General features: G+C 48.9%; 1 long non-coding RNA gene across 7 annotated transcripts in view; it reads left to right on the forward strand.

Annotated features, from left to right (window-relative positions):
• LOC102004680 overlaps window positions 1-24420 on the forward strand; it is a 232304-nt gene that overhangs the window by 142336 nt on the left and 65548 nt on the right. For all 7 annotated transcript variants that reach the window (XR_001236575.1, XR_001236576.1, XR_001236579.1 and 4 more), the window contains one exon: window positions 8222-8347. This is a non-coding gene — a long non-coding RNA (uncharacterized LOC102004680). The remainder of the gene's footprint in view (window positions 1-8221; window positions 8348-24420) is intronic.

Consider the following 24420-nt stretch of genomic DNA (forward strand, 5'->3'; position numbering starts at 1 on the left):
TAGCCAATCAATGCAAAGCAAGGGTTACAAGCTGATAGGTCAGAATCATCAGTATCCAGGCAGACACACGTTTTACAAGGTTGTTTACGCGGCAACAAGAACCAAGAAGCAGGAAACAGGCGCCATCTTAGGGGAGCGGCTAAGGCAGCTCCCAACAGATCAGAGTTTAGAGTCCAGGCTTTGGCATTTTAGTCCATGTGGTCCTCCAAGGAAGCATTCCCACCTGGGCACATCGTTTATCCTACTGGTCCAGGAGCCCTCATCCTGGTGGCACAGGCCCTGTGTATCCATTGTAAGAACACTCCTGGTATGTGCTGGGTGCCCTGGGAAGCAGATGCTGATATATAGATCAGTGAGCAGGATGTTTGTTATGGGGTACCTTTGCGATCAACAGCTATCAGCTATGAAATCGGAGGAGAAGAAATCTGGATTGAACAGAAGGACACGTGGAGCAGTGACAGTGTCCAACAAAGGACAACTCACAGGACCTAGGAACTAGACTGGCCTATAGCAGATGTCCTGCTTTGGGGTGAGGGCTGGTTGTCATGTGTGCAGAACTGCCTGGAAGGGGTGCTCGACGGTGAACAAGGTAATCCTGTTCAGTTAAAGCCGTCTCTCAGGAGGCTGACACCCTTACTTTCAGCCACTTTGAATGATGGCTGGATGGATAAATATCTGCTCTGTTCCCATTTTATCCTCTGTGCCCAGCGTATAACAAGCACCCAGTATTTAAGGGAATGGAATTACCTGAGTGCTATGGAGGCAGTGTGAGGAATTCATTCATCAAGCATTTACTATTTTGGCAAAGATTTATTGAGCTCCCATTACATGTCGGGCAATATTTCTGCTCTTGCAGTCTACAGTCTAGAGGTTTTGAGGTGGGTGGTGGTTCAACATTGGCTTCCTGGAAGAGGCAACTTTCATTCTGGGGGTGTGACTTCCTGGAGCACAGGTTTGGGGCCACTTTTGGGCCCAGGGTTTCCTTGCTTTCTAAAAGATGATTTATTGAGATGAGGAAGTGAACGGGTATGGGATGCTTTCCCAGGGCGGGGAATCGCCACGGTGGCCCACCTGTCAGTGCACCTGTCCCTGTGGGAAATTCCCTGCTAAACTTGCACTTGCTGACGCTGGGACTCCCGAGAGCCTGGAACTTCCCCGGGCTCATTGACTTTACATCACTTGAGTAATTGGAGAATGGAACTAAGTGGAAATACCTGTATAGTTTTCTTCTCTGAGTCACTAAAAACTACAACACAGCATATATGCAACCACTGAGCTTTTTTTTTCTCCATATGTAAATTTACTGTCATCACAGTTCAGGAAGTAGAGGCTGTGCAGTGAGGATGAGATGAAATCAGTGAAGTTTAGATCAGAGAGAGACCTAGAGATTGCCCAGTCCAACCTCCTTCATGTGCAAGAGGCTGGTGGGAAAAGGACAGGCTGAGGCCCCAGAAAGATGTGGAGGGAGGCACTGGGTGTGGCACGCTGTGAAGCGTTTGCCTGGACAGTTGACCCCTTCTCCCTGCACAGAGAGGAGCTGCAGCTGCACGTGCACTGGGCGGTGTTTATCTGCACAAGTCACCAGAATTATCAGAAAGGCTTTTACCGAAAGCGATGGCTTTGATGTTCTGGGTGACAAGACCCAGCATGCCAGCAGGGAGGTTTTGGGGTTGGAGAAATGAAGCTGTTTGCTTTGGTGGTGACTGAGTCACTTTAAGGTGGGAGGATGTTTGTGAGTGAAAGTATAATGCAAACGTAGGTACAAAAAGGAACGTAGGTACAAAAAGGAAAGTTGGAGGTAGATGGCTAGCTGGTGACATGCTTCTAATGACCAGGGGAAAATCTCCTGGTAGGTGACCTTCCACAAGCCTCCATCTTCCCACGCCAGCCACATCCTCTGTTTCTATGGGGAGATTCACATAGCATCCTACAGTTCATAAAGCACCTGTCATCTCCAGTCCTAACCACTCTATCCTTAGGCTTCTTGAGGTGCAAGATGTGGATAAGAAGAGTCCCTGCCATCCTCCTGGGGTTGTGGTCAGAGGGAAGCACTTGCACACGCCCTTTGCAGCTGGAGTGCTGGCAGTCGGGGTTACCTGAGGCTGGGTTTCCTGGATAGCTTTCATGCATTCTAGAAGTTAAGGGACATTTGGACTGGCTTCCAGCCATGAAATATAACCCTGCCCCCAAGCGTTATCTATGATGCTGCCGTTCCTGGGTCTTTAATCAGTGTAGAGAAGCAGTGGTGAGCCTGTAGCACACGTGCTGCAGCAGGCTGTTTGCATCATTAAAAGCTCTGAAAGGTTTGCCATCCGTGGTCTAGACCTTTCAGCATTTGTAGTGAGTGACAACCAGGGCCCAGGGAGGGACCAGACATCATGCAGCTCAGGACTACTCATTGCTTCATGCCCAGAGCAGGCCCGCACAGTAGCTAGATTGATTTCTTTTTCCCCTTTTGTATTGAAGACAAAACAGAATTGAACATCTTGAATAAATATCTTAGTTTTTGGTTGCTTTAATGGAATATTGGAGGCTAGATGATTTATACAGGGAAAGAAGTTCGTTGTGGCTCACATTTCTAGGCCTGCAAGTCCAAGGTCAGACAGCTGCCTATGTTGAGGGCTTCATAACATGGTGCAAATCAGGAGGGCAGGCACTAGGGATTGCCTCGCTTTGTGATAGCTTGCTCTTTCTGATTAACTAGTACAGTCCCATGAGTGCAAGCAAGAACTCACTTGTCACTGAGAGAATTAACTCGGTCATGGGAGAAAAGAACTGTCTCTCTTGACAGGCAAATAACGGCCCCGCTTCCTAACACCACCACACTGGAATCAGATTTCAACCTGGGCTCCAGTGGGGAAAACCATAGATCACAGCCATGAGTCACCTATGGGACGCAAGCTCCAAAAGGGAGAAAGGGTTTCCAGCGGAACCTGCTGCCCATGTCTGTGCCTGTACTCCTGTTTACTTCCCTGATGATATGGTTGAGGCCATTTTGCTGAGTCTTCTTCCAGAGATAGTGTGTGTGTGCTGGAATCATGTATATCCATCCGAACATCTACCAGCAAGTATCGAGCGCCTGCTGTACACAGTGCTGAGCTGGGTCCTAGTGGGAATGTGAGGTGTGATAGAAAAAGTATGATGTGTTTACATACATGGAAATTATTACAGTAAAGGACATTGACATTAATCCCCCCACAATACTACCCCTCACTTCAAACATAATCTCCTGTACTTACCACACTCTGAAAAGACCCTCACAAAAGTGGACTTCCGGAACTGCTTCAGAGCGTGGCAAGAACAATCGGACAAGTGTGTTCGAAGCAAGGGGAAGTGTCTTCAGGGCAACAGTGTATCTTTCACTGTAATAAAATTTTTAACTTTAAGCAGGCACACTATTTTTTGATCACCCTCACAGACAAAGCAGGGAAACTTGAGCTGTGCTCCTCTGCTGTCTGCACCTGTTACAGGTCTGGTTTTGATGCCTGCTGTTGCTTGGGCCTGAGGTGTCGCCTGCCTCCTGCCTGAGACACTCCTGTTTGGCAACCTAGGGTCAAATCCCAGCTCCTCAGTTTTTCCAGGCTGCCTGGCCCCAAGGATGTGTCCTGGTTCTCGGTCATCCTCCACGCCTGGCCCTGGGTGGTATTAATAGCAGTAGCATCCATTATTTCTTTTTACTAGAGGGACAGGGTAGTGGTTTATTTTAATTTCCATTTTATCTTTTCTGGTTTTCCATGCAATAAATCGTAACATTTGTAAGTAAAGTAACATTGGTTTTACTGGAAAAATATTTATTTTTGTGGCTTGCGTGAGTGGGATGATACAACAACTGCTATACAACCAGATGCACCAGATGCTAAAGAACCAGATGCATATGTTCATACAGACACACACAACTTTCTTAGACCCATTTGAGAATAGTTCAGACATGGCCTTTTATCCCTGAATATTTAGGGGATGTTTCTTAAGCACAAAGATATTCTTTTACATAATCACTATGTAATTGTCAATCTCAGGAAATATAGCTACGATTATATTATCGAATCCACAGGCCACACAGTTTCATCAGTTGTCCCAGTCACGTCCTATTTGACTATTTTTTCCTAATTTTATATTGTCAGTTACTCAGTGGCTGTGTTCCTGTAGCCTGCCTTTAACTTACAGCGTTCTTTAGCGATTCTCTTTTCCCTTTCATCGGTCCATGTTTACGGTACATAGTGCATGCATTCATTGTGGGGGGCTGGTACACGTGCAGACCACACCTTAGTCCTTTTACTTCCCCTTCCCCCCGACCTCCCTCTCCTCCTGTCCCTAGGTCCCCTTCCCCCTGCAAAAGGTCTGCCTCTCTGTTTCCCATGGTCTTTCATTTTGTTCTTTAAATTATTTATATTTTAGGCTTTTCACAGAGGAGAAGGCATGTGATATCTGACCTTCTGTGCCACATTTATTTTGTTTAGCGTTAGGGTCTCAAGTTGCATCTGTCCTCCTACAAATGACTCGGATTCATCCTCCCTATGGTTCTCAGCTGTTCTTGGCTTTGACATTGTGGAACGGCCCAGGCAAGCTGTTTTGTAGAATATTCCTGTTTGTGTTGAGCTCTTTTTTGTTGAAAGCTCTGCTGCCCCACTTGTTTAACTGTATTCCTTATAACCCCCAGTGGTCTCCTGTCGCTGGTGGTCACATCTACATCTTGTAGATGAGGAAACCGAGGTGTAAAAGGTCAATCAACTTGTCCATGGCCACATACTTAGGAGCTGGCAGAGCTGGGATTCAAAATCAGGGCTGTTTTGAAATCAGATCTTTGGCCAGACAGTAGGAACAGATGACAGTAGTTAGATCTTGAGGATGACAAAGTGTCCAGGTGGGCATTTGAGCCTGGCTGCCCGATGCCCCGGAGCATGAAGCTGCCTTGCTGCAGCTGCTGTGGTGCTGTGTCTTGTACCTAGGCCTCCCCCTCTGGCTAGCATTCACTCATCTTACTCTTGGGGCCTTGCTCAGGTTGCCCAACCAGGGTACCAGTCATTTCTGCTTGGAGAAGGGCAGATAACTAGGCCCTGCTTCTGGCAGATGGAGAGAAATAGAGGCCCTATGACTGGGGACTGGGCCAGCAACCCCTCTCCTCTTACCTCCTGGTGGCCTTGTGGTTTTGCATCTGCCTGTCACAGGCCCTCTGGTTCTTGAGGCATCAGAGTGCAGCGTTGGGTCCCAGCAGTGATCTTTTGCAGTCCTAAGTGACATCCGGGAAATTGCCAGCATCCTTAAAGGGGCCAGGGCCACGGCTTGCTTGGTCAGGTCAGGAACAGTGTGTCTGTCAAGCACAGAGCAAGCAAATGTTCTCACCATAGGGACAGTGTGTTTGGAGGAAGCGGCAGGTAGGTCTGGTGGGGGCTGCTCACCCCCGAGCTAGGCCTCCCTGGTCATCCATCCTCTCTTGCTGGGATGGATGGGAGTGTGAGCAGGTTCCCTCACCCAGGCCAAGGAGTCTTGTGACCTGTGGTGCTGGTCTCCATGTCCCTGGCTGCTCTCTGAGGGTGGGAGGTTTGTGTGTTGAAGAGGGCAGGTACCTTAATGCTTTGCACCGGGCTGTGAGCCTCCAGCCTGTCCAGAGCACTCCCCTGACTGCCTTCTGCTCCTGGGAGAAACTGAGACATTTTAGTTGCTTAATTTCCAGAGATCATTGCTCCTTGGGTTTGCTTAAAAGCATTAATTAAAAGTATTAATCAGTTTGGCTGCCTTGGAAGAGTTTTTTCTTCTGCAAGAGCCAGCATTCTGTGTTTTTACAGTCTGTCCCTTGCCCCGGCACAAGGAGGTGGGGGAGCCGGTGTGCACATCAACAGTTAAGCCACCTATTTACAGTTTGGTGCCGTAGGTTTCCACATTTGTGATGCGGAGATGGTAGTTGCACCTGTGTCCTGGCCTCCCAGAGTCATTGTGGGTGTCCAGTGGGGTCCTGCAGGACAGTCCTCAGGGACACGTAGTGCATGCTCAAGAAAGACGCTGTGCTTGGGATGAACTTTTTGTTCTCCATCACCTTGTAGTTTGCAGAGCCGCTCCTTCACGTGTGGTGCTGGTTCATCTGGCCAGCACACCCAAGAGGTAGGGAATGCCGTATCTTACCATTTCACAGACGGGTAAGCTGACAATCGAGGGAGTCGGGCATGGTGACGCATGATTGTAACCCAAACATCCTGGGAGGCTGAGGCAGGAAGACCAGGATCACAAGTCAGAGCCCAGTCTGGGCAGTTTAGCAAGACTTTGTCCCCGAAGTGGTGAGGGCAGCTCCGGGGGATGTAATTTGGGGCAAAAGCCCCAGGTTCAAACCCTAGGACAGCAGTACCTCGGTTCATGAATGCTTCTGTTTGCAAACAGAAGCACTCAGCAGAATTTTGCTTCTGTTCCCACACTCCGCATCAGGTGACAACAATGACCATAGCTATCTTCCCCACACAGACTCTGCCATCTTCCCCCAAATTATAAAGCAAATGAAGTTCATAGGCCAAGGTACCGCCGTACTGGAAAATAAAATGAGGGCCTTAGCAAGGTTGGCTCCAGGCTTCTCGTTTCCCTGAGCCTCATGGTTTGAGCCCCGGTAGTGAGTGTGCTACACTGGAGAGAAAGGAGGAGAAGGGGCTGTTCTTGTTTTGGGTTTTCCTTTATTGTCAAGAGACAGTAAAAGCCTCCAGCATTTGCTTAAATGGCTTTAACAACAGCTGACATTTCTAAGTGCTTTCAATGCTGTGCGCTGAGAAGATTTTTGTGAACACTAAACAAGCCTTTCAATGCAAAGATCAGTACAGAGAGGTGAGATGCTTTGCTGAGCTCCTAAATGGCTCTTGGAGAACAGAAGAGGGACATGAAGCAGCATGACAGGGGCCCACTGTCTCCTAGGAAGCTGTACCACTGCCCTTTTGGGTGCCCAAGTAATTGCATTTTGACAGTGAGGCGAAAGTGCTCTCCTGGTCTAAATGCAGGAGGTACAGAGGCTGCTGCTCACTGTCGCGCAGGTACTGGGGGAACCAGCACTTCCAGGGAGCAGGCAGCGATGCCCCTGGGTTTGCCAGACTGTTGCAGTCTCTTATGAGGGAGGAAGGTGATGTCCCGAGGCCCCCATAGAAGCAAATATGGCAGCGTCATTCCCTGAAGAAAGAGGGTGATTCACTGTGGGGAGCACATGTCACCTGCCTATCGTTCCTCGCCATGGGGCAGGGACATTGGCCTGCTGTTTCCAGAACTGAGGGCAAATGCCCCTCAGAACTTTCCAGCGTCCTTTATGCTGCCTGTGGTGCCCGAGCCCCATGTCATTAGAGACGGGGCGCCTTGTATGCTGGGCTGCTCTGTGGAGAGGTCTGCGACGAAGGTCTGTAAGGGGAGAAAGGGTCCCACAGCAAGCATAACTGTAACATTACATTTCTCCAGCTTTCTGTCAGGTCTGCACTGGAGCAGCAGCAGCCTCTTCAGACAGGACTCCAACCAGGGCAAATGTGAGGCTGGCTTTGGGGTGGCCCAAGAGACCTCCCCAAGCTGTTAAGAACAAGCGCCTCCCTGAGTCACTCACTGCCCTGTTATACCCTCTGGCACTCCATGCAGCCATTTCAGTGATGCGTTAGGATAAGAATCTCTGATGAGGCTACTTTTTTTGTTCCCTGAATATGCATGCTGCCCACAGTTCACATGTCACTGGATGATAGCACTGAGCCTAGATAACATTTATGGCAAAGTTAATCTGATGCAGCTTCTGTGATTGACAGCATCTCTACCATCTATAGAGTGGAGTGGGCACCCCAGGGCAGGCTGTTGTCAGAATGGAGGTCTTGGGTATACTTCCTGCTCCTCTCCACCTAGAATTGTTGAAATCAGATGAATGAAAGTCTCTCTTAAGGAAGGGGGACATAGTCGATGGGCAGACGCTTGGGAGTTAGGAGGACCCGAAGGTCAACTCTGGCCTGGTTGCCTGTGTGTCTTCTGAAACATGAGGCTGTCAGAGTCCGTCTTGTGGGATATGACACAGGGGTTCTTGGTTCATGGCTCAGTGGTTCTTTTTATTCTATCCATACATGTTTGCAGTACGTGCATTTTATGGTTGTCCTTTTCATGGCACCTTTCATGTGGCACACAGTCATATGCAGCTCTTATTTTTTACTCAAATGAAATAGTGCATTACCACATCCATTCAAGGTAAGCATTGCTACTCACAATCCTTTTATTTTTTGCATATTTCTAGAATCCTGTCACACCTGGGATTTAGGTGCTTGTAACCTGAAAAAGATGCGTATCCATTCAGCACTGCAGAAGAACTTGAGGATATCTTTCTTGAGCTCAGAACTACTTGGGAATTTGGAGAATTGAGGTAAGGGACATTCACCCCCTGAGCCTGTGACAACAAAAAAAGCTTTTGGAGTTGACAGTCTTTGCAGTACAACCTGCAGTACAGGTCCAGAGGACAGGTGCTTCAGAAGCTGTTGCCCGGGCTGACATGATGGGTTCCAGCAGGCCAAAGACTTGGAAGTGGCCTGGCACATAAACAGAACTCAACATGGCAAAATCGATCAATTGAAAATTAATAAACAAAAACACCGCTTCCTGTTTTGGAGCATTGCCTCCTCATGCCAGGCAGCCCTCCCAGGGCCACTCCCAGCCCTCATCCCAAGCAGAGCTGCCTGTTTCCTGCAGTGGCCCCCATACGGCAGGCAATTTCAGACCTGGCTGTGCAGCCGGTGGGAATTTCCTCTGCATTGTCCCCCACCTGTGCTCATCACGAGAACTTGTTCAGAGTGAGGACAGTCTTACATGTCCTAGCACTGGCACAGACCCGGCTCCAGGATGGGCCTTTCAGTGGGGTTGTTGGACAGACCAGTGAATGAACGACTGACTGAATAACTCAGGGAGAAGGAATGAAGAGAGGAGAGAGGGAAGTGACGGAGGGGAGATAGAACCTAGAGGAGATTCTCAAATGTTCCGAGGAATGAATGAGGTCAGTTTCAGGTTTTTCCTTTCTTAAATAAGCTGTTAGAAAGAATGAATAACATGGTGAAATTGAAAGTGATGTGATTTCTACCACAAACCTGAAAACTGTAAAGATGGAAAGAAAGAACGTGGTGAGGGAGTGAAGCGCTGGGAAGTCAGCAGCGAGCGGCCAGGACGGGGTAAGGGGGTTGGGCGGGGGGAGCGGTGCTGTGCTGCTTCCTTCCTCCCAGGTCTGCTCTGGTGTTCGGTGGTCCCGGGACACAGGGAAATGGCGTGTATGGCCTTGCCCTGTGTCAAGGGGCAGAGCCGGGTCTCACACAGGTCCTTCACATGCAGCAGCTCCAGTCATCGCTGTGTCTTTGGGGACTCGTCCTAGGACCCCAAGGAGACCAAAATCTGTGGGTGCACAAGTCCCTTACACAAAATGGCACATTATTTGAGTATAATCTGTACATATCCTGTGTACTTTACCTCTAGGTCACTCACTGCGTGATGCCATGGGGAATCTGTGTGAATAGTTATTATGTTGTATTACTTAGGGAATAATGCAAAGAAAAGCCTTCACAGTGTTCAGGAGGGGTGCAGTTTTTTCCTGCACATTTTCCCTCACAGTGGGCTAGATCCACCAGCGCAGAACCTGTGGATACAGAGGGCAGATTGTCCCTACAAGGACGAGGCGTGTCCACAGGGGCTGCGTGGAGAGAACGCTGCCTCTCTGGCTCCTGAGAGAGACTGTGAATTGGCCTCCTCAGCACTCAGCTGCTGATTGGCAGGAAGCCTTTCCGTCCCCTGGAGCACAGCTCCCTGTTACACCCACAGTTCCCTTTCCATTTCATGACCCAGTTTCCCACTTGGGGCAGGGGTGAGACTGCCTCTGCTGTATAGCCGACAGCCTCCCCGGGGGAGCGTGTGTGCCTTGCAGCGGCCATCCAGGACTTAGCTGGCCGTGAGCTGTGTTTGGGGGCCATGCTCCTGGTCTGGGCATCCAGCCGAGGGGCAGCGGGGCTGTAACTACACATCAGCCTTTCCTGCCATCACTGTTCCCTGCCTGGGCCTGAGGGCTGGAGCCAGCTGTCCAGGATGAGAGCAGGGGCACAGGGGAACCTGTCGTGTGCAGTGAGCATGGAAGCCGCACAACTGTCCCTTGGTGCTGGGGTTGCGGCGGTGAGCAGCGTGGTCTGTCCCTGTGAACAGAGGCGAGGCTTGGCAAGTCTGATGGGGTGAAAGAAGAATTCCCCGAGAATTTAGCTTCTGGGAGCAAGGTGACAGTGCCGAGGTGGCCCACGGTCCGGAACGTGTCCTGGGGCAGGGCTGGTCTGTGACGGGCCAGAAAAAGGCTGACTTTAGCATGCTTGTGCACAGTGCTACCTGTGCTCAGGGCTCTTCTGTCAAATGGGGAGTCCCTGCCTTCAGCCCACCTGATCGGTAGGAGAGCAGCATACCCTGCTCGTGGACCCTGTACATGGAACGGAGACACTAGGAACACAGAGCCGGGTATTGAGATCCACCCCCTCTGCCTCCTGTTCCCGTGTGACCCTGGCGAGCAGAGCTCTCCAAGCTGTTCTTTCCCTGCTGCGAGCTGGGCCTGTACCTGCTTGGGGTGGTTGGGGGGGTTACCGACATGGTTGGGGAGTGGATACCCTTGTTTTTGGTCTCCTCGTCCAGGCCTTGACCTGTCCAGCGCGTGACCATCTAGGGATTGTCATCTCTCGTCCAGCCCCTCTCTGATCACACAGCAGAAGAGGAGGGCTTCTTCCCTCTGACTGAGTTGCACTGAGGGTCCCTGAGAGCTCAGGTGCTGGATCTTAGTCTCAGGTATTCTGCTGTAGCAACAGAACACAGGTGAATGGAGTGGCATCTTATTTTACTGTTTTTTATTGTTTTGGAGACAAGGTGTCATCATGTTCTCCAGGCTTCCTCCAACTCTTGGCAATCCTGCCTCAGCCTCCTGAGTACTAGGACCGCAAGCATACACCACCACACCTGGTGTAGCATCTTCATCTTTGACCCTCCCTTTGCTCTTTTGGCCTCTGCTGCCTGGGTCACTTCTCCTGGTTCCCTGCCTGCTGGTCCCCTGCTGGCTGTCACTGGCCCTGTGAGGGCATGAGCAGCCTCCAGCCTTCCTGTGTGTGGAGTGAACCTGCACTGGTCATTAGCCGCAGGGCACACATGTCAAGGTTGCTCCCCGTAGTCAGTGTTTGTGGTGTCAAAGTCCTCCTGGCCCACTTGGAACTCTGCAGACCTTACACTTGAAATAGACACGCCTTTTGACACGACCTCTGGTGCTGGCCCATTTCTCTATTATTGTTTCTGTGGTTTCATGTTGAGGTTTTTGGCACATTGCACTTGACCTGGAGTTTATTTTTAGCAGTAAAAACAGTTGAGTGAATGTCAGGGCAAATGCAGAGGAGGGATTCCTATGTCTCGGGGAAAATGTGCCCAATTTTATTTCTGCTGATAACATCTGTCCCTAAGCCTGCACGGTCACACTGCAGCCATGGCTGCCTCTGCAATGCCCGGCCAGGCTCTGCAGAGGCAGGAGCAGTGGCCGGGTCCAGCCCCGTGGGCAGGAGAGTTTCCAGGTCCCAGTCGAGTATGTCCAGGTGCTTGGTGAGCACCCACCACAGCTTGTACTCTGACAGCGGCCAGCACGGTCAGCGTCAGAGTCAAGGCCGGGCTGCAGAATCTTCAGGAGCAGTGAGTACTCAGCTCCTGGAGGCCCGAGTGTTTGGGGATGATTTGCTGTCTTCTCTCTCTCTAGGCTCAGTCTTGGGTCTCAGGACAGGTGCAGAGGACATGTTTGGGAACTGTTTTCTTGGGTCGACTGAGGTTCAGGACACTGACTTTGGCCTCGGTGGTGCAGGTGTCCCCCTCCTTCAAAGGCTGCCTGGTCTGTCTCAAGAGGTGGTGTGAGCTCCACCCTCTGTCCCTCTTTACAGGTCACAAGGTGGTGTCTCATCCTTCTGCCTTCATTCGTTGCTGGGCTCTTGACTGTTCCCTGACCTGGACTTCCTGAGGCCCTATAGCATACATGGAATGAAGGAGGAAGATCCTCAGTCTCCCTGATGGAGGCGCTGGAGCCCCGGAGAGGCTGGTGGTCCTAGATCCCCTTGCTTGCCGGTGGTGACTCTCCCATGAGCGCGTGGGTCTCCGGAGTCTTGCCCTGGCCCGGCTGGTGTGGCTTGATTTCTGGCGTGTCTCCTGCCCGCTTCTCCAGCTGTGCTCCCCGCAGCTGCCTGTCTCTCCCCATCTGCCTTTCTCAGCTCCTCTATCTTTCTGCCTCCTCCAGCTCTGTCATCTGAGGAGGATCGTTCTCTCTCCTGTCCTTTTGTGGGAAGGAGTCTGGTCTCCTGGGGTTGTGCTTGAGGTCCTGTCTGGGCTGGGGATCTTGGGTTCCCCGAATTCACTTGGCTCCCCTGCACCTTGTGTGGTGACTGGATTGGCAGGACATACAGTTCCCTCCCTGCGCTCGGCTCTCTCCTGCTATGAGCCAGGGGCTGTAATGGGCTAAGAGAAGCCAACAGAATGAATAAGTGATCTCTGTCTTCAGAGGCTTTAATATAGACTGGTCATATTAATCATTAGTGAAGCAGAACCAGTGCAAGATGTAGATACATATTTCTATCTATATCCATTTCTATGTCTCTGGATCCATAGCTGTATCTGTACATCGGTGGGGAGAGAAGGTTATTATAAGCCTTGGCTCACAGTCGTGGAGGAGGCTGTAAAGTCCAGCATGCTTCCTTGTGGATTTTTGTTGTCACTACACGATGCTCTGAGCCCATCTTTCATATTTCCTTGGAGGCAGCCATTTCTTCCCGGAGCCCCTCTTTGTTTTGTTGGAGAATGGTGTTAAAGCCCGGGCTTGCTGCTGCCAGGGCGTGATTTCACAGAGACAACCCCCTTCAGCTGACAGAGCTGTGACGTGTGTGCACACCAGCACACGTGCCTGCAGGTATCCATCTGTGTGTGTGAAGCTGTCTGTGAGTGCATACCAGGTCCCCAGGCCTGATTTATCACATCATTCCATACTCTTTTTACATGACTTCTCTTGCTCACCACAATGCAAAGGAAGGTACTGAATGGAGGGGTCAGGAAGTCCACATGGGCAGAGGGCCATGGGCGGGAATGTTGGACTTTTCTTCTTGGGCATTGTGGCCTCATGGAGTGGAAGTCACTCAAGAACAACACATTTAAGCAGAGGGAAATATGTGCTGCCTGGGACGTTTGCAAGGCAGGGCCCGTGTTACACTCAGAGGCCTTTGAGTGTGTCCCTTCCTGGGCCCTGCCCTTCTCATGGACTTCTGTCCGCCTGTGTGGATGTTCCTGTTGCTACTACCCTCCTCCGGCACAGCTCCCTTCCCTACTCCCTGCTTGTCCTGGAGCCCTAGGCTCACCCGCCAGACACACGCTGCCGTCCTGAGCCGAGGCACATGGAGGGCAGTGATGGAGCCTCTGCACTCTCCACTGGTCCCTCTCAGCCAGGGGCCTGACATTCAATGTCTGCAGGTCCAGACAGGCAGGAGAACTGAGTGGGCCTGGTAGGGACCCGTGGGCAGGGTCCAGGAGCCCCAGCTTGCTGTCGGCTCGGCTGTCGGCCGATGCGCTTGTCTGGTCAGAGGGGCCGGGCATCTGTTTGTGGCTTAGGCCCTGTATCTGACAGCCGACCAGGGGTGTATTGACTCTTGTCTCTGTGTGTGGCCAGCCTAAAGGGGACAGTGGCCAGCCTGCGGTCACTGACTATGACCCTTGAAGGCCTGTGTGCCCAAGCGATCACACCTGATTCTTTAAAGGAAAACTGGAAGCTGGAGAGCAGAGGGCCTTGCTCTTTCCTGTTCGCCTCCTCCCTGAGTACTTACCTAGACGGCGCCGTCCCAGGAGAAGCAGGGACTCCTTGTGTGTGGGGCTCTTGTGTCCCACACTCCTCACCGGCTTCAGGTCAGTGCTATCAGAGTTGACACCATGGCCAGGCCCGGGGCCCCAGTGCCGATAGCCTTGCCTCACCGCCTCCACTTCAAATCTCAAGGGTGGTTATTTGTCTCCTGTAGCTGTTGCTTCTCCCATGCTTCCATGTGCTCCCTTTGCCTTTTCCATTTCCGGTTTATGTTTCATTCTTTGGGTGAAATTCCAGTCCTTAATGCTCCCTGCAGGCTTGCTGTGCCCTGGTAACCATGCAGTTCCTACCCATGCCTCCTGGGCTCGCTTGAGCACCAAGCAGGTCTTCAGTTTGTGGCCTCCAGGCACCAAGAGCTACCACCTGTGCCGCCCACCCGTGGCACCTTCCACTCCTGTGGCCCTGTGCTGGGAACCCCTGATTACTGATTTCAGCCCACAGCTCACGGGATTACCCAGCCTGCTGGGTGTGGAGTTGAAGCTTCGGGTTTTCCGCCGTGAATAGCGGTCCCCAGGGGGGAGGGCTCCACCGCTGTGTCTGCAGGGTAGTGTGAGCATGCAGTGTGGAAACAACCCTGTCAAAATAGTGCAAGGGCCATGCTCCAAAGGAAATAAGGCTGCTGTGGAGATGTCGGCTGCAGCTTCTTGTGGGGGGAGGTTCATCCGCGCCAGGCCCCCCTCCCCCCCCCACCCCCCAGCAGGCTGACTGACACACTTCCTCTGACCGACCCTGCCTGCTCACCCCGGCTCGAGAATCCCCTGCTGCCTGCTCACTTCTGCCCCTCACACACAGGACATGACAAATTGCCTACGGAGCAAAAATAATTCTCCTTCCATGGGTTTTCCCTTCACGCCTATGTCTACTTGGGCTGCTATATAAAATACTGTAAATGGTGTAGCTTATGAATCACAGAAACCTGTACGCTCTGGAGGCTGGAAGTCCAAGAGCAGGGCAGATGGTGTATGCTGAGAGCCGCCTTCTCCCCGTGTCCTCACCCAGTGGGAGGGAAGAGGAAGGTTCAGGCCTCTTTAATAGGAGCACTAATCTCACTGCATCTGATAACCCTCCCACAGCTCGTCTGACCTCTAGACGCCATCTTCCTGGGTGTGGATGTCCAGCACATGCATTGTGAGGGTACACAAGCATTCAGACCATAGCAGCCCCACTACAGTATCACTGTAATGTCACCTCACCATGCCATTCAGCAATCTGCGTCACTCTGAGCTGAGACTTGCCTTCCTCGGGGTGCAAGGTGATGCATCTGAATGCACAGTATTTCCAGGAGCTCTTGATGGTTATGACCATGCTGATGAGATGTTCACAAGCTGGTTCCTGTGCGTGTGTTTCTTTTTTCTTCCATGTTACTCTTTCTTTTTCAGTAGCGGGTGCGGATGTACTCGTTTTCTAGGGCTGCCTTAACAAAGTGCTACTAGCTGGATTCCCCAAAACGATACACATGCACTCTCTCCTCAGGGGCATGGAGGCGGGGCGTCTGCAGAAGTGTCATTGAGCCTGCATTCCTGCCAGGGCCTCTTGGGAAGAATCTACCCTTCCTCCCTTTGTCCTTCTGGTCTCCTGCCGCAGTCCTTGGTGTCCCTAAGTTTATAGCTACACCACTCTGATCTCTGCCCGTCCTCATGTGCCTTCCCTCCTGTGTGTCTGTGTCCCTCATCGCTTTTCATGTAGGAATCAGGACTCCTTTATCCAACTAACTGTGATTGCATCCACAATGGCCCTATTTCTGAAGAAAGTCACGTTTGCTGGTGCTGGGGTTTGGTTAACCCATAACAGGGATAAGAAAGTGCTGTAATTTCTATTTTTATTTCTTGTTTGCAAAAGTTCTTTGTTTTTACATGTTTTAAGGTATTAGAGGCATTCATACAAATAAATTATAAGTGAATCTGCACGTTTGGGGGCTCTGAACAATGAGGACCTACTTAAAGGAGAAAACAATCAAGTCTGGCTCATGAGAGGCGCTGTCATTGTGTGCTCCGGCTGTGGTGACAAAATATCATAGGCTGGGTGTCTTAAACGACAGGTTGATTTTCTCAGTTTTGCCTGCTGGGACGTCCAAGGTGTGGTTAGCTGGGTGTCTTGTGCAGGTTCTCTTATAGATGTCTGCCTTCTTCTATGTCTCCCCATGGGAGCAGGGGGCAGGGGATGGTTGGAACTCTCTAGTGTGTCTTCCCATAGGACACTTGTCCTACAGATCAAGGCTCCACTGCAGGACCTCATTTAACCCTGTAGCCTCCAAAAGGTCTCATCTGCAGGAGTTGCATGGGACTTGGGACTTCAGCATATGAGTTTGGGAGGAGACGCAGTTCATGCACGGAGACTGCATCCGTTACTGGACAGCAAGGCTCCTTTAGCGCTTGGGAATCACGGTAAAAACTTTAGACCTCATTATGGTGGGTAGACTGCGACTTTACTTCCAAATATGTCTGATTTTTATTCCAACTTTTCAAAAACTCTCTCCCTTTTTTCTTTTCTAAATTTATAGCTGGATGACTTGGGCAAGTTCATTGCCCCCTCTGAACCGGTTTTTTTCTGTGGAGACAAAGTCCACCTACAAAAACATTTGGGAGGTAAATGAGAGTATTGAGCGGGTGTTTGGTAGCCTTGTCTGTTTTGCCTCTGCAGGGGTGCCCTTGCCCCACCCATGCAGATTGGGAGAGTTCTGTGGGGAGTTATAGTCTGAGGGTCACTGTAGACGGCATTATCTCTGAGGCCTTCCTGAGCCTTGTCATGTGGGTGTCAAACTATCATGGCATGTTTTGTGCACAGGTCAGTATTCTCTCCCTCTAACCCTTCCCTCTCCCCCTCCATTGCCTTGTTCCAGTGCTAGAGAGTGAAGGGCCTTCGCACTGAGCTACATCACCAGCAAAGCCAGGGTCTTGTTAAGTTGCCCAGGTTGGTCTTGAACTTTCAATCCTCTTACCTCAGCCTTCCAGAATATTGGGATTCCACCATGCCCAGCTGGCACCTAGATTAGTTTTTAAAGCAGATCTGTGTAATCAGGCCAGCTTGTATACAGTAAGTGATCAAGACTGAATACTGTGTATTGGGTGAGGGAGGAAGGAAGGCCTGGCCTAGAATAAGCACTGTTTCACCTTTATTCATCTCAGAGTTCTCTCCTGCCCTCTCTGTCTCAGCTGCCGAGTCTGCTGACTGTCCAGGAGCTGGGTTTGTAAGCACAGAGAAGGTCACTGCATGCAGGGGCTTGAAGTCACACTGACCCAGTGGGCATCCAGCAAAATCAGTTTCCATCCGGTAGCTGTAGAGACAAGTAAAATAACAAGAGGGAAAGCCCTAAACTGGGGGACAGATCTCTCTTAAGATTAATTCTGAAGAAACCTTCCAAATACCTCCCTCACTCTGCCTGTGCATCCTTGGCCAAGCTACTTCCCTCTCCGCATTTCCACTCTGCTGTCTATAAAGACAATGGTGCCTTTTTCCAAGTGGAGAAATGAACCCCAGGACAAGGACAACAATCGTCATTAGGAGGCTGGCCCGGGAACCTCACTTTTACCTTTGCATTGTGGTACTTTCGAGGCGCTGTGAGTGCCTGAGGCCCCAGGTGGGACATGGCGTAGCTGCAAGCTCGCGTCCTTTCCAGGTAGCATCCAGCCATCATGATAGTGATGTCTTCTCCCTGGTGTCTGTCTCTGTCAACCCTAGAAGACCCCTCCGTGCCCAGCCACATCCAATGCTCCAGTTCACCTGGCTCCTGCTCTGCCCCTTGCACCTGCCGAGGTGCCACCACCACACATTCTGCCTCCTTGCAGCAGCGTCAGCACTGACAGGTGTGGTGTCGCTAATGTGCTGGGATGTGGGTGTCCAGTGCAGTGCTGGTGGGGTTGGCACGATGGCGTGACCCCCGCTGGGAGGGAAGCTTGGCAGGGAAGTTTGAAGCTTGTGTGTTCAGAGTGTGGGCGCCCGTCCGTCTTGCAGTCCCACTTCCAGGAGTCTGTGCTCTGGAGTGCACGGGTGTTTGGTGGACATCTGCTCCGCACCCTGACGCAGTACCGAGCCTGGCGTCAGCCTTGCTGCTCAGCAGCACACGGCACAGTGTCCCGGAAGCGAGGGATGCTGCGTCCTTCCCTGTGCCCCAGCTCAGGAGGCACCTGGGGCAGGTTTGTCCCCTCACTGATGACATCCGCTCCTAAGGTTGATGAGATAGCACCTACCAGGCTTCTCTGCAAGGCGCTTCCTGTTCTTCCTGTTGTAAGCATCTTGCTGGGAGGTGTTTTGGAGCGGTATGAGTATCTACTTTCTCATCTCACTGTCATCGAGCTTGTGTCAATATCCATTCTGACCTGAAATAGTTATTACTTTGTTGCTCGCCAAATAGTGAGTTTCTTCTTCCATCATTACCTCTGCATTTGTCAGTTAGAATCCTATTGTAAGCAATAGTTTTCCTTTCTTTTCTATTAGAAAACATTGATTATTTACATCAGTGAGGACTCATGGATTCTTATTATTTTGGTTATAATCTGTGACTACAGTTATTTTGTTGTTTAGATTTTCTTAAACTTGACCACTACTATACCTTTCAGTTTTGGCTCCATGTCCTGGATTTTGACATTTCTCCATTACTTTTTGAGCTCTGCCTTATGTTTTGTCTTAGATTCACCATTTACAGAGCCTATCCTGGCCCTGTTATATTGTATTATCAAGATTTATTAATCTTATTTATTAAGATTTATTAATTTAATCTTACATTATCAAGATTTAATAAGGAAAAAATATCAGATAAGCCCAAATTGAGGGACACTTCAACAGATACCTGGTCAGAGGACAAATAATGACTGAAGAACTCACGCAGATTTGCAAAGACTAACAGCCACAGCAGCGAACCGCAGCGTATGACTGTGGATTGTATTCTGTGTTGGAAAAAGACATTATTGGTGAAACTTGAGTGAGTCTTGAGGTTAAGCAGTAGTATTCCACTAAAGTTAATTTCCTGATACACCTAGATCATTGTAGTGTGGTAATATAAAAGAACAACATTTGAGAATTCACAGAACTATACAGGAATTCTGTGGGGTTTTTTGAACTCTTCATTTGGTTTTTTTGGGCGGGTACTGGGAATCAAATTCAGGGCCTTGTGCTTGCCAGGGAGGTGCTGTGCTGCTGAGCCACGTCCCTGGCCCTTGAACTCTTAAATTTGTAAGTGCAAAATTGTCTCAAAATGAAAACTAAAAGAAAATTGAACAGTTCAATCACATAAATTTATATTTGCTAACACCAAAGGTTATCTGTCATCAGTTAATTGAACAGGACAAGTCACAGGACCATTCGTGTAGAACTGGCCCATTTCTGTAAAAACAAGACAGAACAATATAGAACAGATGCATATTTAGCCACACACAAGAGAAATTCTGAGAAAGGTATGTGTTTCCTGTTAACAGACATTTCTGGTAAATGCGATTGGAAGGTGTGAGGTAGTGAGAGTCTTTACTTTTTGGTATTTTTTTAAATAAACAGCGTGTTTTCCTCCTGCAGTGGGAAAGCACAGGCAGCGGCTGCCTGTGTGGGTGCTTGCCTGCCGTGTGCATTGAATCCTGAGGCTCCTCACCCAGTTCCTCCTTGTTGTCGTTCTCTGCATACACAGGACCATGTACACAGCCTGGTTTTCTAGTCCCCTTCCAGCTGTCTGAAGTATGTTACTTGTAGATGCAAAGCTGCCTGCCATCCAGACCTGCGCAGCAGTGCCTGCTACCTATCTTACCTTTACCTAAGGAAAGGCAGTTGTCCACCTTTGAGAAGGTTAGGGAGAACTTTCTTCCTCAACTCGAGTCGTTGCCATTTCCCTAGAGAAGTGTACTTTAGAAATATGCAAAGTGACAGTCATCATATCATGCAAGAGAGCTTGGCGCCTCCACTCAGTTCATGAGCGAGCTCTCATAGTTCTCCCAGGGTCTGTAGTGAAATTTCTCCCAGGCATCTTTGTTTCATGGGTAGGTTTGAATTGGGGGCAGGCACTCCTTGATTGGAGAAGGGAAGAGCCAGAAGAGGAGAAATGCCCTGAGTAAGGACTGTGTGCCCAGGCTGTTGCAGTGGTGGTCACTGTCACCTCCTGCAGCTCGATGACACTTTTCCAGTTTATCAGTGAGGGGACGGGAGCAAAAAGGCAGATTCTATGGCTCTGAGTATTTGCTGAGTTAGTGAGCAACTGTCCCTCCTCCTGCCAGGTCCTTACTTGCATGCTTATGAGCTCCTTCTCTGGCATAGTTTGTGCCACTTCTTTCAGCCCTCCTCCAAATCTTGGGGCTCCTGGGTGGTAGCTTCATTTTGTAGTCTGGATTCTTCTGTGGTGTCTCCAAGGATGAAACCTGAGCAATGAGTGTAGCAGTAGCAGTGTCAGTAAGTGCAGTCTGTGGTTGTCTTCACCAAGCCCCGGCTGTGCAGGCAAGGGTCAGGTATTGCATGATCATTCCTCTCTGTCAGTCCTGACAGTGGAGGTCTCCTATGGACAGGGACTGGCCAGGAACCAGAGGCTTAACAGGACTTCACCATGCTGTTTTCATTTCTGTGTTCATTTAGAAGGTGAAGCCTTGGCAGTAGGTTTTTGCAAGCTCATGAGCACTGACCAACTAGTTCTGCTATAGAATTACGGCCATATATTTCTAGACACTATAAACATACAGTTGAGCCAGCATCGACGCACATCACCCTTGAATCAGTGCCATCTCTAAGCTAATTATGAAGTGTCCAGATACTAAGCTGCACGGCTCATAGCATATAACACATTAGGTATCTGTTTAATTCTTCAGCAGAAACATTTTTGGGGGCCAAAGGAAAGGGAAAAAGTAGGGCTGAGAATAATCTCTCAATAAAACTAGTCACCTTCTAATTACTATGGTAAAAGAATTGACTATGTCTGATGTGATTAGACATTGTTTTGACTATAGTAAAAAAAAGCATCACATAACCAAGTCTGTTTTTAACAATATTTGCTCCATAAAGGACCTATTCTATATGTCTTATATAAGACACAGATCCCGTTATAGAAAAAATATTTAATAGTCCTTTTTCATTCTCTCTTTCAGGCTGACCTTTTAAATGGCACCTGTAGGGGAAGCATTCATTGAATTGTGAACTCTTTTTGGTCTGAAGACATTAAAGACATATAGATGTTATTGAATGCAACTTTAACTAGAGCTCTGTGAGTTTTCAAAATTGTGTTTTTAAAAGTAAGAGTACAACATGATACTTTGAGAAGTTCGTTGAAGAATCTCCTAATGCTTGGTAGATCCAATAAAAGCAATGGTTGTGTGATAGTTTGTTCTTGCGTGAGTGTATACCATGTAAACATAAGCAGCCAAGTAACCATATAGTGTTGTCCTGGTCTGCAGTGCTTCAGATGCTCAGGGTGTCCTGCATTATGTCTAGGATGGAATGCTAATTCTGTTTGAACTTGACTATATTCTGCTGGGCATTTTAACACCTGATCTTTTTTATTGATAAGATTCTGACACAGAAAATAGATATCTGTAGGTATTATAGCTCAATAGACATGATTTCAGAAAAGTCAGCTGATAAATAAGTATTTCCACGGCTTTCCAGCAAAAATCTTTTGCAAAGTGTTGCGTAGATTGACAAAAAACCCCAAACAGAAGTAGCAGTTTGGGTGAACTTGGCCCTAGCAACTGCTTTTCAGTATTCCAGGACAAGCTTCACTGGACTTGTTCGTAAAGCTTCCATGTGACTGATACGTACCTCAAGGGATGATCTGCCTCGGATTCCTGCCTGCAAGGCAGTGGTTTTAGGCAGCCTGCTTCTACTGAGTGCAGCAGTTGTGTCGGTGGCCCTTGGAGTCCAGTTTCAGGAAGCGACCTCTGCCTCCTGTTGAAGCTCCATGGTGCTTTGGTCTTACAAACCATAAAAGATAGCCATATTTGCTCTCACCTTCACTGAATGCTGAGGCCCCACTCACAAGTCCTCTCCTCCCACTGGTTCCCCGGTGGCCAGCAATGCACTCACCAGTCTCAGTGTTAAAGCTTTAATCTTTGCTGAGGACTTGGACTTTGCTGGTGAATTATTTCAGAAGACCAGTCTGGTCCCTTCTTTCCTCCACAACAACATTGTCACGAATGGCTTCGATGGCTGCAGCTCCAGGGCCATGACGGCTCTCCTAAACTGTCAGAGGGTAGGCCTCCGGTAGTTAGGAAGGCAAAGAGCTGCCCTCCAGCAAGTGCTAATCAGTCTCCTGTGGTGACATGGGCAGATATGGGAGTGCTTGGCGTGAAGGGTAGGGGAAATCTGGCGTGACCATCCCACTTCAAATCGCACTCCCATAGTGTAAGTCCAGTTCTGGCAGGGCTGATGCATTTGCCTGCTGTGTTCGCTGTGAAGCGGTGCCTGGTCCAAAGGAGACAGCCTACCTTACCTCCCTGTGCCTCCTTTTATATCTCCTCCCTCTAAAATGGACATAATTACATTAGTTTCCTTTATGGCTGTTATGAGCATTAACTCAGAAATTGGCTGCACCTGGCTAGGTAGGGGCTAGTTAGGGCTCTATAATTACTTACCTAGAGAGCCTGAACATTAAGCTACAGTCATGGCCTTGGGGTTAGCAGATGTGATTCTTTCATTTCTGAATTACAGATATCATTCATTCATTCATTCACTCACTGAACCAATTGATTTTAAGCAACACATCATGAAACTGTTAAATGGTAGACTTTCAAAGGTGGACAGACCTTTATAGAAGTCTTCACAGCCTTCTGGGAAATGTGGAGATACAAATGAAGATAGGTTTGGACTACCACAGCTGCTATAATACTTGGACCAGTGAGGAATGGGGACACAAGGATTCATGGCCTTTGAAAGTGTACATGGGCTTAATACAGAGCTGTCTGTGCCTCTCCCTTAGTCCTGGTTTTTCGATGGGAGGTGTCTTGTCCCAGGTTTTAGGCCCTTGCTTGACATGGCAGGTACCCGGTGATACGAAGAGTAGCTTTTCTCCAAATAGAAGATAGCCAATTACTGTGATGCTCTCAATCAGTTCACACATTCTAGAGTCCTGAGAGTGCTGAGGCAGTTGCCGCTCATTAGAGCTGCCCTGGAAGGTCATTATTTTGTGACATCCTAAAACTCTCGTTATTGCTAAAAGATTACTAATTTTGAGCAGGGAAGTGAAGGGTTTTGAAATGCCCCTGTCTGCACATCTGGCCTCCCTGTCAAATCAAATAGTTATTTCTGATAAGTTCTTTGGCTTCTGTGAAACAGCCTGACCATGCCTGGCTGTGGGCGGTGCTGATAATGAACTGAATGGGGAATGCACGGAGCAGGAGGTGGGCGCCCAGGGGTGGGAGGATGGCTTCTTCGCCCATTTCAGAGGAACAGGGAGGCTTTGAGGTCAGTTAGTGACATCTGCCACCACATTTGCTTTCTCCACTTCCACTGAAGATGAAGTTAGAGTGGATTTAACTGACTAAGAGCTGGAAACTCGAATAAGGCAGCTAGTGACAGATGAGTCTTGGCCAGTTCTAGAATAACATGTTCTTTTCAGGGTATTTGCACTGAAGCCCTCTTTGGAATCCACTGCGCATTTAGGCTCTCACTGTGGCAGCAGCTGGGTGCTCTGGAAAGATCATATACTCAAGGGATTTTCCAAGCTGTTCTGCCTCCTTAGAACCTTGGTGTCCATCCTGCTTGCAGAGGAATGGTAGACTGTAGAAAAGTCCTAATAACCCACTTATTTTATTTTATTTTTTTATTTTAAAGAGAGTAGTACATGAGAAACAAACAAAAATATGGAACGGTAGCAGCACACCGGTATCACAAACATAAACAAGTCAAAGCAAGAACATTCCAAGTGATACAGGATCTCAAGACAAAATAATACAAATCAGCAGTGGTTGTTACATTACATATCGCTGTTCTCAACTACATTGCTCAGATTACCAGATGTAAGAATGAAAGATTGTTCAAACCATTAAAGAGAATAAGAAAATAATTCTTTGATAAACCCCCACTTCTTTTAAAAACACTTGCTTTAACTTACACATGCATAAAAACTTCAAAGTGGCACATACTGGTGGGGTAGTATGTGATGTTTTGATACATGTACGCATTGTATAATATTTAAGTCAGAGTAAACATAACTATCTCTTGCTTGCCATTGCTTTATGTTGCAGATACTCCAAATCTTGTCTTGTAGTTTTTCAGATACACAGTACATTGTTATTACCGTATCATCACACTGTGCAGTAGCAGCCCAGAGCCTCTTGCACATGTACTAAGTTATAGGTGCTACTATAACTTAGTACACATGGCCTGGCCTCCCTCTCCTTCTGAGGCCCTCCCCACCCCACCTCTAGTAATAACCAATTGACTCTTACCATCTGTAATATTACTCTTTTTAGCTGAGTGTGGTCTTGTGGTATCAATCTGTTACTGGCTTGTTTTCCTTTATGTGTAACCTTTATTTATATCTATCACATCACAAACGACAGGATATCCTTGTTTTTATTTTTTTTTTATTTTTTTTTTTATTTTTTTATTTTAAGGATAAAAGGAGGGAAACATTAACAGACATACAACATTTTACAACA

The sequence above is a fragment of the Chinchilla lanigera genome, unplaced genomic scaffold (genome assembly GCF_000276665.1).
Source record: "Chinchilla lanigera isolate Chin_1 unplaced genomic scaffold, ChiLan1.0 scaffold00060, whole genome shotgun sequence".
Taxonomy (NCBI): domain Eukaryota; kingdom Metazoa; phylum Chordata; class Mammalia; order Rodentia; family Chinchillidae; genus Chinchilla; species Chinchilla lanigera.